The sequence below is a fragment of the Passer montanus genome, unplaced genomic scaffold (genome assembly GCF_014805655.1).
Source record: "Passer montanus isolate IOZ18808 unplaced genomic scaffold, ASM1480565v1 scaffold106, whole genome shotgun sequence".
NCBI classification, from domain to species: Eukaryota; Metazoa; Chordata; class Aves; order Passeriformes; family Passeridae; genus Passer; species Passer montanus.
In genome coordinates, this window is record NW_024357170.1 from 1,387,557 (window position 1) to 1,404,986 (window position 17,430).

The following is a 17,430-nucleotide window of genomic DNA, read 5'->3' on the forward strand; positions in this document are numbered from 1 at the left end:
GCACAGTCCAGGTGCCATTGGCCTCTTGGCTATCTGGGCATGGCTGGCTTATGTTCAGCTGGTTGTCAACCTGTGCCCAGAATCCAGTGCCAATCACTGGATTCTTACCTGAGCCAAGAACCTTGGTTATCATCCCATGATGTTTGGATCTGTGGGACCGTGCACTCAATGAGAGTGCTACTCCCATCTGTCTTGCCCTTCCTGCTCCTTGATACAGGAGAGAAAAAAAAAAAACAAACTATTTCTGGAATTCTGGCAATACCAAGCAAAGGTGATTTTGCTGGGGTTTTGTCACCCTGTCCCTGATCTTGACATCCATCTGTTCACACTGACACTCGCAGAGTTGCACACATCATCAACACATTTCCACAACTCTGCACACAATAATGTCAGACAGGTGAGTGTGAGGGTAGGAGTCGGGATCCTGTTTTATGGAAACCAGGAATCCTGGAGGAATACCTGAACTCCTGTGTGGGAGAGGTTCTCCTGCTGCTTCACAAGGAGAATCACAGTCTAAAGATAAAATCCATTCCCTCTGTTCTTTCTGTTCAGAATTGCGTTTTGCTCGCAAACCAAAGAAATACTTAATGGAGGATAATAACATTTCTCTTTTTTTTTTTTAATTACACAATCTTAAATCACTGCATACCCAGATAGAGTGAGTATTAGAAATGAAAGGACTCAGATTCCAGTAAAGCCTTCATTAAATTTGGCCCATCTCAGTTTCCCTCTGAAATGGATAGCAAAAATTACAGAAGCTAAAAGAGCCCAGGTGATAGATTATAAAGAGAGGCATTGGCACAGATCATAAACCAACTGAAAATGGTCCCTTCAAACCATGAGGTGACTGCCAAGGGATAAAAGTCAGACCATTGGTCACTCTTTTGTGATATTTTAAATTGGCTAGTTGCATCACTTTCATTGACTTTCTTTTTGGATGCCATCACCCCCAATGATTCACAAAGTCTCATTCATTCAAGGAATGGGGTTTGGCTAAAAAAAGAGGCACCTCAGAAACAGATTAGTAATGAGAATTTGCAGGAAATAACCACAGGAAGGAACAATCCAATAAAAGGTAAAGGAAAATGACATTGCACACTGACTCTGGGTGTACAAAATGATGCAAATCTAATGGAGTAGCTGTTGGCCACATGAGAGCCTTAACTCCCCTGAGACCATTAACTTTGGTATGCACGTTTGTGAAGGGAAGATTTATTTTTAAACAGTTTTAATGACTGGCATTTGTTCCATTTTTATGATAAAAATTAGGAAGAACAGAGAAAAGGTTCCTAATATAGATGTTTTTCTATTAAAACCTGTCCTGCAAGATCTTCCATCCTGCCAACTGCTACTTTTCTAGAAATTAGTCCTAATGATTTTCTTAGCAGTAAAGGAAATCTCTTCAGAATGTGTACATACAAAAGCATATGTACATAAAATATTTACAAGCAATATATTGTTGTAATTATTGCATATAATAAATATATGCCAATAATGTGTATAAAGATGAGATATGCAAAATTCCCAGAGGGAACAGTTAGAATTATTTTCTTTGGTTTTGAATTCCTAGATTTCACATTTCACAATACAGATATTAGATAATTATGATAATGAGCATCTGGTCAAATTCCAACAAATTTCCTTTTCATTTCTTTGGGAAAGCAAGCAAAGAAACTTGGCATAAAGTGATGTATTTTAGCTAAAACTAAGATAAACTTTTCAACAGAATCCAGAAATTAAAATGTCATCTAAATTATTAAAAACAAATAAAAAGCAAAAAGGCAAAAGAGAAATATGTTTCTCTCCCTTTCAGTCTAGTAAGACCAGCCATGGGGTGTTCCAGAACTACACAAGGGGAAGATGAACCCAGATGTCTTTGCTTTTTTTTAAGCAAAACTCAAGAGAAAGTTACTTACTGTCTGCAGAGGTGATTTTCCCAGGCTGTATTCCTCCACAGACTCTGAAACACACAAAGTCTGACTGCAAATTCAGAACAGAATTACACAAACTTTCTTGGAAAGACCACCAGACTTTGGGACTTGCTAAGGGTGGACACTGGAGTCCCAAAAATAAAACCCATTGATAAAACCTCCAAATCCTCCCCACTGTTAGGGTGGGAAATGAAGCCTCTTTGTCATGCTGTTCCACAGGGTGTCCTGCCAAACTGTTCCAGCTTAATGCCACTGGCAACTCCAAGGAAAATATGAGGATTACTGAGCATGAATGACAAGTGTCATTCACAGGGCACTGCCTGATGCTCCAGACATTGCCCACATTGACCTTCACAAGTCTACTGGAGTTTCCTGGTCTACAGCAGCTAAGTCCTCTTAGGTGCTATTTAAATAGCAATAAAATCCCTTTTTTCACATTTTGCATTTATCCCAAGGAAAGAAATCACAGCTGATTAAAAAAAACCCAAAACAACAAAATAAGAAAAAACACATGTAAATATGCTAGGAGTTTCCTCATCCTTGAAACTTGACAAAAAGCACATTTGAAACACTTGTATTGTTGCTGGGAAGGAAAGAGTGGTTTAGCCAATATTCAAATAAATGTTTCAAATCTGAACAGAATAAAGAGGGTTTGTAGCCATGGTAACTTCCACAATCATTTATTAAAAAACTATAATATCCCTGAAGAGTTGTGACATGATGCAGCAACCATGTCACATTGTGTGGGCTGATGTTATGTCTTGAAAGCCTGAATGACTTGATGTGACCTGGCACGATGCTATGGATATTTGAAATTTTTCAGGGGAAATTCCAGTTCTAGTGGTAGGTAGAAGGAAACTAATTTTCACAGGGGTTGGCAAAGGACACAAACAAATGACAACTGTAAATAATTCCTTAACATTTGTGCACTTGCAGAGTAGTTTCACAACATGGAAAGTGAAGGATAACAGAACATCGTGGCTGCACAGGAAAAACTTCTTATCCAACACATGGTATCTCCACTGGGACTACACAGATCCTGGAGTAAGCAGGCAGTGTCTTATTTTTGGTAAACAAAAATACACCATTACTATAAAAATGTATTACCAATTCAAAAGTAACCACTGGAAAGAGATTATACTTTGGATTTATTTTTTTTTTTACTATTTAGACAGTCACATTTGGAACTTTAGAGCACTCATTTAAAATGACAGCATAAGGTCTTTGTGCTTTGACATATTTTTTTCCTATTTTGAATGAAAATTAAGACTTGAAAATAATTTTTTGAGCATACGACCATGAAAACAAATATCCTTTCTGCCATCATTAGAGCTTCAGACAGTGGATCAGAGTCTTCTTTTAATGTTCAGACCAGGCACAATATGTAAGATCAGGTGATTGCCAGTTGTAAAAGTGGATAAAGTTCAGGACTGATCTGACTCCAGTAGGAGAGGGAGAGGGTTCCATGGGTTATTACACCCATGCATTGCAATGAGACATCTCTGACAGAGATGTAGTATTCCCAAAATAGCATTTGTCATCTCATCAGAGGAGGCATTGGCTTGGTGCAAAACACTTTCTTTTAACTTAGTAATTTTTAAGTTGCCTGAGAGGTATCAAGGAATGTGAGATCATTTGAAACCAGTGTACATATTAACAAAATAGTGGGGCAAACTAAAAACATTGCTGCAGCACTCTCAGAACAGTTTTCTCCCCCAAAATAGAGGTACATCAATTTTTAGAGAACTGTTTTATAAGAAAGCTCTGAGAAACTCCCCTAGAAAACTGTCTTTCTAAGGGGTTTTAGAAATTTCTTTCTTAGCAAAAGTTTGACAAAATACATTTAGAAAAGCATTCTGCCTGGAAGAGTCTTTCACTGACTCCGAAAGCATAATGATGGTTTATTTATTGGAGGGGTATGACTTTGAGAGTGTGGATCTATCAAATAATGGTTAGGAAAGATCATCCACTGCAGTCCTGTTGGACTTGGTCCCAAAGACCTGAGTTATCTCCATCATGTCCAGAGACATTATTCTCCCTGCCCCTGAGATGAGCTCCCTGCCTGTGCAATGTGTTCTCTTCATTGCAGGCAACAGGCTGCAGAGCCAGAGCAGCAGGAAGTCACAATAAACTTTATTTTTCTTATCTGGACAAGTTGCCTTGTCCAGGTACTTGTGTGTCAGTTATTAATGTTCAATGTAGCTCAACCCATATACATGCTCTGCACCACCACGGGCTCATGCACGACTGGTTGGAGAATGGTGAATGAACTAACAAGCCTTTTCTTCTTTCACAAACCTCAGTCACAGTCATTTCTCTCAGGATCTGCCAGAAAATGTTTAGATCACCCACTGGCAATAGGCTCTGCCTTAACTGTCTAAGCGCATGACTACTCCATAAACTAAAAGCAGATTTCCACTCAATAGACTTTAATAGCTAATATTTGCTTGGAGACCTTTTGTCTGCCCTCCACATGCAGGACCTGCTTCCTTTTGGAGATAAGTCATAAAGAGATGAGCCATAACTGAGACAGAATCTGTCCATTTAAATTTCTTCTCTTCAACATGTGGAACTGTCTAGAACACACCACATGCTCACAGACACTGACAGAGACTTGAAACCCAGAAAGATGAAGAGAGAGTATTGGCCTGGCTTGGAAGGACCTTAAAGATCATCTTGTCCCAATCTCCTGCCATGGGCAAGGTTTCACAACCTGGCCTTGGACAATTACAGGATGGGGCAGCCACAGCTGCTCTGGGCAACCTGTACCAGGGTCTCTCCACCCTCACAAGGAACAATTTCTTCCCAATATCCAATCTAAACCTGCTCTCTGTCAGTGTGAAGCCATTTCCCCTTATCCTGTCACCCCAGGGCCCTTGTCAAGAGTCTCTCTCCATCTTTCCTGTGGGTTCCCTTCAGGCACTGAAAGGCCACACTGAGGTCACCCCAAAGCTTTCTCTTCTCCAAGCTAAACAATCCCAATTCCCTCAGCCTTTTCTCCCAGCAGAGCTGCTCCATCCCTCTGATCCCCTTGGTGTCTCTGCTCTCTGGCCTGGCTCCAGCAGCTCCCTGTCCTTCCTGTGCTGGCTCCAGGGCTGGATGCAGCCCTGCAGGTGGGGCTGAGCAGAGCAGGACAGAGGGGCACAATCCCCTCCCTTGATCCCCTAACTCCCCACCTACTGTGTACTGAACCAACTCACTTGTCTGACTGCAGCGCTGTAACACCATTTTAAAACCAAAAAATGTTTCTTCTACTGTATTTTGTTTGATCTGGTTTGCAACAAATAAACCGGTTAAGTTTTATGATATGCCCTTTGAGATGTTATTTTTCTTTGGAATCTAAATTTAATCTAAATCAGTCTCTGGTCCCACCAAGGACAAATATTTTAAAAGTGCTGCCAGCCATCCCTTTTAGCCTGCTGTCTCCCCTTTATAATTATTGATGTTGGCATTATACCAAGAACCCTCTTCTTGGTGTATCAATAGAGCTGTGTTTAATTTGACATTTTACTTGCTGAATAAAAAATTGGTCTCACTCACAGCATTAGTTTCAGTGGGTGCTTTCAAGCAGCAGAATCCATCATTTCTGTGCTTTAACAGCATTTTATTTCCCTGATATAATTTAGAAAATCATATAATTCTGCACTAAATGATATCCAGGAGGCAGGAGGTTATTTGCAATAGAGCACATTACAATGAAAGGCCACGTCAGGTGCATGAAGGAAATCTCCTCACCCCTTATCACTGGGCTCATGAGAAGGTCCCTGAGCAGGGGAGTGCTATCCCTGTAGGAAACTACACTGTCCTGACCCTCAAACATTTTGGCCTCAGCCGTGCTGTCTTCCCTAGGGCCTGCTCCACACCAAGCTGCTTCCAGATGCTGTGAATTACTGAACCCCGAGGAGAATTAGGCTTTCAGTCTTGTTCTTATCTGAATGCACACCTTAAAGTGTGGGAAAAATGTCTGGTTTGTCTCATGTCTGGTGATGCAGTCTTTCTGCCAAAGCCACCTTCAGGACATGAATTATTCACTAGAAATAATAAGAAGACTGTCACTCAATAAAAACCTGTCAGGTTTCCAGGTCCCATTCAGATTACATTATCTTTCAGCTAACATTAGCTTTCATCTTACGAATAATACATATTCAAATTCATTTGCTAACCTATTATTCGGCAAAGGAACCACAGGTCACATTAAAGTTAATTTATGAAATCACTTAAGTGAAACCCCACACCTGCCTTTACCTTTCACTTCTGCAGAACATTAGCAGGCTGTATCACATATCATTGCAAATGTTTTTCATTAGAGCCAGCAACAAAGGTGGCTAAAGTGAAGCACAACAGCTGGATTTAAGAAAAGTATAAGTCTTGGTCAACTTAATTGCAAAGGCGCTTGAAACTGGGCTTTGCCATCTCAACACTAATTCCTGAGTCATGGTGTGTGCATCTGCATGTTAGAATACTGCTTGGAAGGCATTGCAATGCCTCATCATATCAAATATTGAAGAAACATGATCAGCTTGCACTGCAGCATGCTCCTACCACTGAACTAACCAATTCCCCCTGTCACCCGTATGTATTAAAATCAGGAGGCTGGAAATGTGGAAGCATTTCTCTAAAATAATAACCACAACTTTCCTGAAGTTCACATGATCATGTTCAGTCAATGTGTAAGGAAATATGAACAGGCTTCTGTGACCAGAGAGACCTGCATGCTCTCATTATTCCTGCACACATGGTAAAAAGCCAGAAATGTCCTCAGAAAAAAAGGCTGTCAAAATACAGCAGAAAATTTGCTCTGATTTTCCTCAGCGTAGCTTTCATATTTCCATTAAGTGGGTAGACACGCAATTATTGACACTTTGCAAGTATTTGTAACTTCCCCTTCTGTTTCTACATTTGCTGAGGGAAATTTGTTATTTTCCCTGTTTAAAGATTTTTACCTCCAGCTTTGGCAAGCTTCAAGTATAGAAACAGGGTTTTTTTCCCCCTTCATTCAAGAGAGTTCCAGATCTATATGGGCTTTCATGCTTCTCCTTGGGTGGTGGACAGTTACTACTCATGAAAGAGATTAGGATCATTTATATGTTATTAGATATGGCATATTTATCGGCAAAGTTACTTGCACACTGTTCTTCTTGCTGATATCCAATCTGACCCTCTCCAGTGCAGCTCTCATCCCATCCCTTGTTCCCTGGGAGCAGAGCCCAATCCTCCCCAGCTGTCCCCTCCTGTCAGGAGTTGTGCAGAGCCACAAGGTCCCCCCTGAGCCTCCTTTTCTCCAGGCTGAGCCCCCCAGCTCCCTCAGCCCCTCCTGGTGCTCCACACCCTCTCCTAGCTCCATTCCCTTCTCTGGACACGCTCCAGCCCCTCAATGTGTTTCTTGTCCCGAGGTTCCCAGAACTGCCCCAGGATCTGAGGTGTGGCCCCAGCAGTGCCAGCCCAGGGGACAGTCACTGCCCTGGTCCTGCTGCCACACCATGGCTGGCACAGCTCAGGTGCCATTGGCCTCCTGCCCCCTGGGCACCCCTGGGCTCCTGTCCAGTGCTGTCCCCAGCACCCCCAGGGCCTTTCCCAGCTTTCCAGCCCCTCTGCCCCAGCCTGGAGCTGCAGGGGGTTGGTGTGACCCAAGGTAGGAGCGGGCCCTTGGCCTTGTGGAATCTCAGACCACTGGCCTGGGCCCATGGATCCAGCCTGTAAATCTGAAAATAAATTTACACCTGATGATGACATTGCTGGTAGTGACCAAAAGCCCAACATGCTGAGCCTTTTAGAAGCAGAAACATCACTACTAACCTGTCCCATATTTGAAATATCTCTGAGTTACCTTTTGGACTCCAGACTGTCACTTGATCTCCTATGACAAAATATGAAGAATTCTGAGTACCAATACATGACTGAAAATGGCTCATGTGTTCTCTCAGATCCACTGCCTTAGGCTTGGTGTCTCCTACCTACAGTGCTCACTAATTCTGAACAGAGAATTGAAAAATATGGGCAGTAGAATTCCTCCTTTGGTGCTTCCTTAGCAAGTACAGACTGTTTGCTGTTCACAAGGCAAATACAACCCTGAGGTTCCCAAATTTCTGGCCAGTTTTCTATTTCTTGATGCAAAGTTGAATTTGCTCTCCAATTTTAAATGATTGCTAAGCCTTGAATGAGCTGCCCAGAGGGTGGTGGAGTCCCCATCCCTGGAGGTGTTCAGGAAACAACTGGATGTGGCACTCAGTACTCTGGTTTAGTTGACAAGGTCAGAAATTTGCCTTGATATCTTGGAGGTCTTTTCCAACCTTAATGATTCCATGGTTCTGTGGGGGGACCTTAAGGACAATTCTTTAAAGAAGTCACGTATCAAAATGCCAAACCAAATCAACCACAACCAAATTACCAACCAAAAGCCCCACCACTAACCCAAAAATCAGGAAACAGAGGAAAGTCTCAGGAAAGTCTCCCTGAAGGGTCGCTGGAAATCTGATACTATACTTGTCCATTATTAGATTAAAAATTGTTATATGTAAAAATAAAAATTTGCCCAACTGTAATAAAAATAAAAACAAGGACAATTTATTCACGACCGCATTACAGCCTCGACAGCCACCAAAAAAATGACAGCACAGACCCCAGGATACAGGCTGGGTGGACGCAGATTTGGCCTCTATTGCACCGAACACCCCTTCATCCACACTTGCTGCTTTGCAGGGACAATTCTTACACTCTTTTTCTTGCCCGCGGCTGAGTCCCTTTGTCTCTTTTCAAAGTTCATCGTATTCATGTTGGTTCTTTTCTTTACTCAAAGCTGCACAAAACTCCTGTCCGGGAAGGGATTTATGTTCCTTCTCCGATTCCAGGAATCCTGTATTCATATGGCAGGTGCTGATGGCCCTGGTTATCTGGGATGTGTTCATCTTCATGTATCTTCATCATCACTGGGTGTCCTTGGGTACATCTCCTGTGCAGACAAGTTTCCTTCATATGTTAATGCTGCGTTCCTCCCTTGTCAGCCAGATGTGGTCTCATCATCCTAGGATTACACCTTGGTCCCCCCCTTTAATACCATATTTAATACATATATCTATGTTTCATAGGCACGAATTTCTATCATATCCCTGACAAACTTTAAGTGATAATAAGTATATTAGACACAAAGTAATCCATAATTGACTGATTTCTTCAGATACACATTTTTTCTGAAATTTTCTCCAAAATTTCTTTAGATACACATTTAGTTCTGAAAGTCTTTCCTCTCAAGTGCACAAAAGAAGCAGAATGAGACTAAATCCCAGATGAAAATCTGCCTTCCTCACCCTAAAGTGAAGAACACTTTGGTAGTGAACCACAGCAGAACTTGCAGTAGAGACGACATTGCTTTGTCACAGTGCAACCCAGATGAAATTGAGAAGAGAGAAGATGGCTGCAAAGAGGTTGCTAGAGAACTGTTAAAACAAACTGTTAATGTTCTGGAAAAGCAAAAGGCAATCTGCCTGCAAACTACTTATCCATAAAAAGAGACACAATTTTCAGTGAATCTACTTGAAGTGATTTTTGTTGAATATTCTGTCCCAGGAGAAGAATTCACCCTGCCTCAACTCCACTCCTCAAACATTCATTTTCTGAAACATACAGGAAGATTAGTGCATAAAGGAGAGACCATCTGTTTCCTTTGATCACTAAACCAAAGATGGTTTCCTCTACGTAGAAGATGCAGCCCTTAAGATCTTGAGACTGAAAGCATTTGTTATTTAAATGCAAGCAAGGTCATTATTTCCTTTTAAAGTTAGGGTGGAAAGTTGCATCATCAATCATTATCTCACATTATTTCAATCTTATCTCTTTTCTGGCTTTAACAGGCAACCTCAGGCACATGGCCAGCAGTATTCAGTTTCAACCAGGATTTTCTTTGTTTTCCTTCTGCAATACCTGGGTGACTCCAGGTATTGAGACACATTTTTAACACACATGGGAACCACTGAAAAAATCCTATTGGAAGCAAATGTGTGTCTGGTACATACTATTAACACTTATTTTATATGGTTGCAGATGATGAGCTCCTTCCTTTTCATGGGATTGGCACTGTTAGAATAGATAACTAACACAAACTTCAGGAGCAAGTCTCCTTCTTGAGACTTGATATTCTCAACTCTCACACCACTTAATTCCATCTCGAGGAAATAATGGGGTTTTGCTTCCTTGGATTGTGTTGAGGAGAACACCCCATGTGTGGAGACACGAGGTTTGACTCAATTTTCTCAGAAGGCTGATTTATTATCTTATGATATATATTATATTAAAATACTATATTAAAACTATACTAAAAGAACAGAGAAAAAAGATGATCAGAAGGCTACAAAGAACAAGAATAGAATAGAATAGAATGCATAACAAAATCTTGTGACTGCTCACAGCCTCGGCACAGGTGGCTGTGATTGGTCATCAATTGAAAACAATCCACATGGACCAATGGAAGATGCACCTGTTGCATTCCACAGCAGCAGATAAAAAATATGATCAGAAGGCTACAAAGAACAAGAATAGAATAGAATGCATAACAAAATCTTGTGACTGCTCACAGCCTCAGCACAGGTGGCTGTGATTGGTCATCAATTGAAAACAATCCACATGGACCAATGGAAGATGCACCTGTTGCATTCCACAGCAGCAGATAGTTATTGTTTACATTTATTTCCTGAGGCCCTCAGCTCTCAGGAGGGAAAAAAATCCTAGGAAAGGATTTTTCATAAAATATCATAGCTACAGGATTGCTTCCTTGGATCCATTTTTATGGCCAACATGTTTTCTAGAGACAGGAAAGGCTTTTAAACATGGGCAAGCAGAAGCTGGAGCTGTCCCTCTCATAGATTGATCTCTCCAGCTGAGGATTTGAAGGTGCTCAATGCCTAAAGTTTATGATTGAACGCATGTATCCAAGGTCCATTGAAATTTATGATGTCACTATCTGGAATTCACTGACTGAGCCCAGAAAATAATATTTGCCTTCTTATCCATAGCTATCCTAGAACCACCAAAACTGTTTTACACATTGAAACATTGCAGATTTGAAAAGCTACACCTGAGGCCTACATGTGATATAATTTTGTCTTCAAAATCCATCCAAATCAAGGGACTTGGAGGAGGAGAGAACAATATGACTCCACACAGGCCAAAAAGGTCCACTTACAGTGACCTAATTCCAGGCTAAAGTCTCATAGGAAAATAAGCAGACCCATCTTATATTCCAGCTATTGGTACTGAGTGCCCATTTTACAAAGTGAATTTGGCAACTATTTATGATTTGAAAGCCTCAAAAATACCCCAAAACCAGAATATTGGAGAGATATCAGCCCAGCTGTGTGCTTAGCCTGATTGCAGGTTCCTTTCTCTACACTCAACTGGACACTCTGAGAGTGATGTGATTACGACTCTCCCATGTGTTTTCCACCTATTTCACTGAGGAATAAAAACACTACAGGTGAGTCATTCTAGATTTCCTATCATAATGTTATCTGACTATCATGCTTCTTCCTAATAAATTTTTTTTAATCTTATGCCCATGCAGATCTTCCTTTCAGTGGTATCCCTGGAGTCTCAGAGAGCAGAGGACAATGTGCATCATCATCTTTTTGTCTGCCTTTCTCATTGCATCCCCACAGTTTGAACCCTTGCCTATTTATCTCCGGTACCCATTAGGGTCTGTATTCCCTCCTTCCACTTTCAGATTAATAATATTTTAACTATTTATCTCCCAGAATTATACAGTATCTTCCTTCTTCAGCCCGTCGCTTCCCTCATGGTGGGAATTTCACCCTCTCAGAGGAAACCCAATAAAAAAGCAGGCATGTTGCCTTTGCCAAGAGCCACTTCTGCAGAGAACATTTGGAGGGCCCTGCTGTCCCACAGAACTTAAATTGAGACCTTTCAGCAGCTCATGATTTTACTTGAAAGAAAAAAACCAACCCAGAGCTGTTGAGAGAAGTTTCCCAAGTGAAAATCAAGTCTCAGAAGGCAAGGAAAGGAGGTTCTTTTTTAAAACATAAACTGCTATAAACTATAGCACTATAAACTGCTGCTCTGGAATTGGGATAAATTTAGTATGGATTCATCACTGAGAAGTAACTTTGCCTGGTATGTGAGCTATCTGTGATCTTCTGAAGCTGTCTTCACTGGACTCTACAGAAGAATAAACAGGCTGGCAAATCTCACTGTGTATATGCTCTTGCATGGGAAAATCCAATTTAATCCCTGGAATTTCAGCTTTCCCTGTTCTGTTCTTAGCCAGGCATCTGCTTTTAGGAAAATCTTTTATCTTCAAGCAAGACAAGGAGCAAACAGTATGGACTGCACGTAACTAGAAGCAAAATTTCTATTGCAAACACAACTGCTATGAGCTTTCTCAAACATCTGATTTCTGCTAAAGAGTGTTGTGGGAGCAAAGGACAGTGGACAAGACAGAAAGGAATCAGAAATTAGAGGGCTAATTAGACGTCTAATAATAACCTTTTTTTTCTTGGTCACAAATTCTTCTAGAAGTTATTTCTTGGTTTTCGAGTTTGAAGACCCCATACAGGACAAAACACATCTCCTTTGGGAGATCAACTCAGTGAGCCAAGAACTTTACATTTGCAATATTTGTTTTCCATCTTTCAGTGCTCTGCTGGCTGTCAAAGCAATGCACATTTCATGGAGCATGAAGAGAATTATTGGAGAGAAAAGGGAAAGAGCCACTCAGGTCACTGATGTGAGGGCAGATTTTGGGGTTGTCAGGTCAAGTTTTCATCATGTGGTGAGTGGTTCAGTCTCTTTGGCCTGGAATCTTCTTCCACTCACCTGATGTGAACTGAGTGGACTTATCTGTAGACCAGCACTTAAACTTCTCTAAGTGTGACAAATGAAGAAAGAAGTCCTTACTTTTGCACTTTGATTGAGTGCAAGTTTGTGGTCTTTCACACTCATCTTGCATTTGCATATCATCAGATAAGTGTTAGGGTGGAGAACAGTCTAAATTTAAATCGTGTGTGGGAAAAAAAAAAAAGAAAAAATAATTGTTGGGACACCTTGAGCACCAGACATTAATAGGAAACCATGATCATTCAATCTAAGTTTCACAGCCAGAGATGGAAAGATTAATTTCCTAAACTTCTGAGCAAATAAAGAACAATCCACAGAGACAGAGACACGTCATGGTATACAATAATCTGGCAAAGTACTCAATCAGATATTAAAAAAAAAAAGCTTTTTCTTATATTTTAAGAAGAAAGGATAAGAAGTTACAATCAAGAGAAAAAAAACATATTTTGAAGGCCATTAAGAAGGGTGAGGGCAGAACATCTTATGAAATTTACCAAAGCTCAGAGACTAGGTTTTTGAGAAAGCTGGAGGTTTGGAAGATGGGAGAGCCTGCAGAAAAAGTGTCCACCATCAGAGCTCTGCCCTGGTGCCAGGCTGTTTTAACTTTAAATTACCTAAGGGAATGAGATGCAATCATACCATTTAATCTTAATTTATCTACAGCAAAGGCATTTCTGTTCCTCATTTTGTGACTAAAATAACCCCTCTGACTTGTTACAACTCCAAATAACATGAGATCCAAACTGGATCAATGCTACTGGAAGAAAATTGTATTATTTCCCTGAATTATGTTTTGTGGAATCTGAGATATCAAAATAAAATTTCAAGTACTGATAAAAACCTTAATCTCTGTTAAGCTTTTCTGGCAACAGAGAAACGAACACAAGGCCTGTAGCACCAGGCTGAAGCACAACAGAGGTATTACCTCAGTAGGGCTGGTATTTTTAAAATCCTATTCATTATTCTTAACTCTCTCACAAGTATCAGCTGCTCCATACTTTTCTTCCTTGTATGATTGAATTGACAAACACACTTTGAGATATGGGCTCTAATTTCAGGTATATCTGGAAAAGAATGATGTCATTTCAAGAATGGGGATCAGAAATATAAAACTACCCTCCTCACAGATTATTCTTCATATTTCCACATGATTCTTTCAGCACAGGGTTGTGTTTAGTGCAGGACCTGTTTTTCCACAGCTTCCAATGGATTGCTAGAGGTGTTTTGGGAGTACAGGGACAAACTCACAAATAGGCTGATGGGGATCCTGGATAGGAGCCACAGAAAGCTGAGCACACACACCAGACCAGATCGTCATCCACACTCAGATAAATTCACGCTTTATTTACTCTCAGTTTCTGTCTTGATCACCAACGTGGTTTTCTCAGCCTTTAACTCCCTGGAAAATGGGAAGTGTCAAATGGATTTTGAGTAAAAATGGAGCTAGTGGATAAAATGATAAAAATGTTCTGCTGGATAAAATGGTTTAGGTGACTGGAAACATCTCATCCAGAGCAATAAAGCTTTGTTTTACTTTATTTTCTGTTTTCTATGACACTTACTACAAATAATATTATTCAGAGGTAACCATAATTTCCTATATATTCTATTCATTGCACTCTGTGTCATTTCAGCTAGGACAAAAATTGGTGGCTTATAAAAACATTTCAGTTTGAGCTTTCAAAATTTTCAGTTATTTTCATTTCAAGTAAAAGTACTTCTAAGTTTTGGACAAAATATAAGGGGGAAAAATAGAAAAAAAAGAGAAATAGAAAAAATATAAATTCTTCCTTTTAATTTTTTTTTAAGTGTTGGAACAAGTGACAATCTACAAACTACTCTTATGCATCAAGCTACATCAGGAGAAAGCCAGAAGTATTTCTGAAAACAGTTTGTGTTTTAAGTCCCACACACTTTGGTGTGCTTCACAATCATAAATTTATGTTGGAACAGAGCTGAGGTCTTTATATTATTTTTAGACTCTTTAAAAAAGTTGTCACACAGCTAATGTGGCCCTTGAGTGAAGCTGATTAATTGACATTTCTTTCAGAAATGTCACAAAAACTGCTCTCACGGCTACCTGAGACAAAAGATGGACAGAAATTTCCTGTACACCCTGCAGCTTTTTCACTGGAGATATTACCATCAGAACCCCGTTTAGAGATATCACCATTACTTTAGTCAGGCCTTTTACTGAAAGGAAATGGCTGATGAAATCCCTACACCCGTGAAAAAAAGATAATACTGTGCTGGCATCAGTATGTTAAAATTCACTGGGATCAGTGGCATGGAATCAATTTGCCACAGAGTCCTAGTTGGTGCAGATTTCCCTTCTCTCCCCTTCTCTTGTGTGCCGTTGTTCTGTGACTAACAGAGACACATTTCCAGCACAAAGCAGACAGGACAACGATGAAGGAGCAGAAGTGGGGGGTGATTTTCACTCATATCTTGGGAGGTTCTAGCTGGTCACCAAGGGGTGTTCTCACTTGCTGGACTTGAGTACTCTCTTTGGGAGATTCATTTCACTGGATTTTTGGAGTTTCCGGGTTGTTATTTTTCCTAAGTCATTCCCTATTACTTTCTTCCCTGCTGTACAACCTTCTTTCCCCAAGCCTTTCATACCTTCCTTATATGGCTGTTAGTAGCCTATTCATTTAGGAATTTGGTGCATTTATTGGCTAAGATGGATCTTTGTGGCTCACTTGTACAAGGAGAAACTACAGTTGTGTAGCCTGGAAACAACTTCCATTTAATCAATCCACCTTCCTCAGAATGGACTCCCTGTGTCTAAGGGGAGAACAAAAGAATATTCTTACCTTATTTTGACATGATTCACCTGCTTATCAGTAATCTCATCTTCTTGGTCTGGAGCCATGGCAAAGGAATTTATTATTATTCCATGTTCCATCCATTCTCTTACAGTGTTTCTGCTTTTCCTTGGAATATATCTCTCTAGAGGATGATTTCCCCTCGTGCCTATCCTCAAATTATGGGTACCATAAAAAAGATGAACATTCTTTCACCACACAACCACTTGTAAAGACCCTTCTAGGCCTGAATTTTTATTTTTTTTTTGAGGGTGGGTCAAGAGATACTTAGCTAGATTTTATTCTTAGAACCATCTTATATCATGAATAGAGTAAGTTGCAAGGAGAAATTTTTATTCTGATTCATACCAGTGCAAACACAGAGAACAGCAAAACTCACCATGGAGTTCTTAAGTGTTCATCTCAGGGAAAGGAGGTTTTACCAGCAATTCATATGGACAGAGCCAGGAAAGACAGAGTTTTAGCTGTTCACATTTTCTCAGCTGTGAGTTTTAAAAACTGTCATTAACTGTTGCCTGCCCCTTTCTTCTTCCCATTAGCTCTTGCTCATATTCCTCACAGAAAACCCGTTAGATAATCAAAGATAAGTGATAAAAGCTGCCTTTCTGCACTGCATTCTGGTGTATCAAAGTGCTTTAAATAACCTTATTTTAAAAAATTTAAATTATTTTATATTAGAGCTTTTTTTCTTCCAGAATATCAAACCTTGCCTAGCAAAACCCCAATTTAAGTGAAGAAAAGGTATGGATAGCTATGGACTCTTGGACTCATTCTCTTCATAGTTATTTGTACTTGAAGGTTTTCAGTATGGGCTTTATTTGTGGCAATTTCCAAATGAGGCTGAGCAGGGAATGCCAGTTTGGCAAAACAGGGTAAAAAAGCTACTGAGGAAAACATGTCCCTCACTTTTAAAGATCTGTACTCTTCCCTCTATGTGTGCCTAACAAACATGTGCTGGGAGCAGCCTGGTTTTTTGTCACAGTAATGAAGCACAAAAATAATGGAAAAATCAAGGAAAGCCAAAGCAACCCAGAAATTCCTGTGGGTGTGGCGCTGAGCCTGGGAGTTCTCCACCTCTTCACCTGCATAGCCAGACAGTGCCAGTGGGGCCCAGGGACGCATAATAGAAGATGGAGAATGGCATGGGGAAGGCTCTGAAAGGAGAATTTTGTTCTCTAGTGTTTCATTCTCATAGCTTAAGAGCAAAGTGTACCTGAGAAAAGGTAGCAATATCTGTAACCAGATAGGAAAGGGTTTGCTCTTACACACTATTTGCCTGTCAGCCTGAGCTGTGCAGGGTCAATGAGAGAAAGAGGTGAAAGAAACTCACCCAGAGATGTTTCTGTGGCTGCTCCATCCCAGGAAATGTCCAAGGCCAGGTTAGATGGGGTTCTGAGCAACTTAGTGGAAAGTGTCCCCCATGGCAGGATGTTGGAACTGGATGGGCTTTAAAGCTTCCAACCAAAGCCACCCCATGATTCTGTGAAACTCATGGAATACCAGGGTATAGAATTCTAGCAATCAGAAGGTTTTGTGCAAATTCTTCACTGACAGATGGGATTCCCTTTCCCCTCAGTCTTGTTTGTGGCTCTCTGCTGAGGTGCTCACATGCATATCTTGGCTCCACATTGTTGCAGTGAGTTGTCCTATTTAAGCCAATCCAAATGATTGGTTATCCTCCAGAGAGGTTTGTAACCTCCAAGCAGCTGAGGGATGATAGCTGTGCTCCATTTATAAAACAGTCTTTAGCCAACACACAAATTGCACTAAGGCTGCTGCTGGCCCTTCAGTCGCCAAAGGCTGCTGTGCTCATTCCTCACTCTCTGACA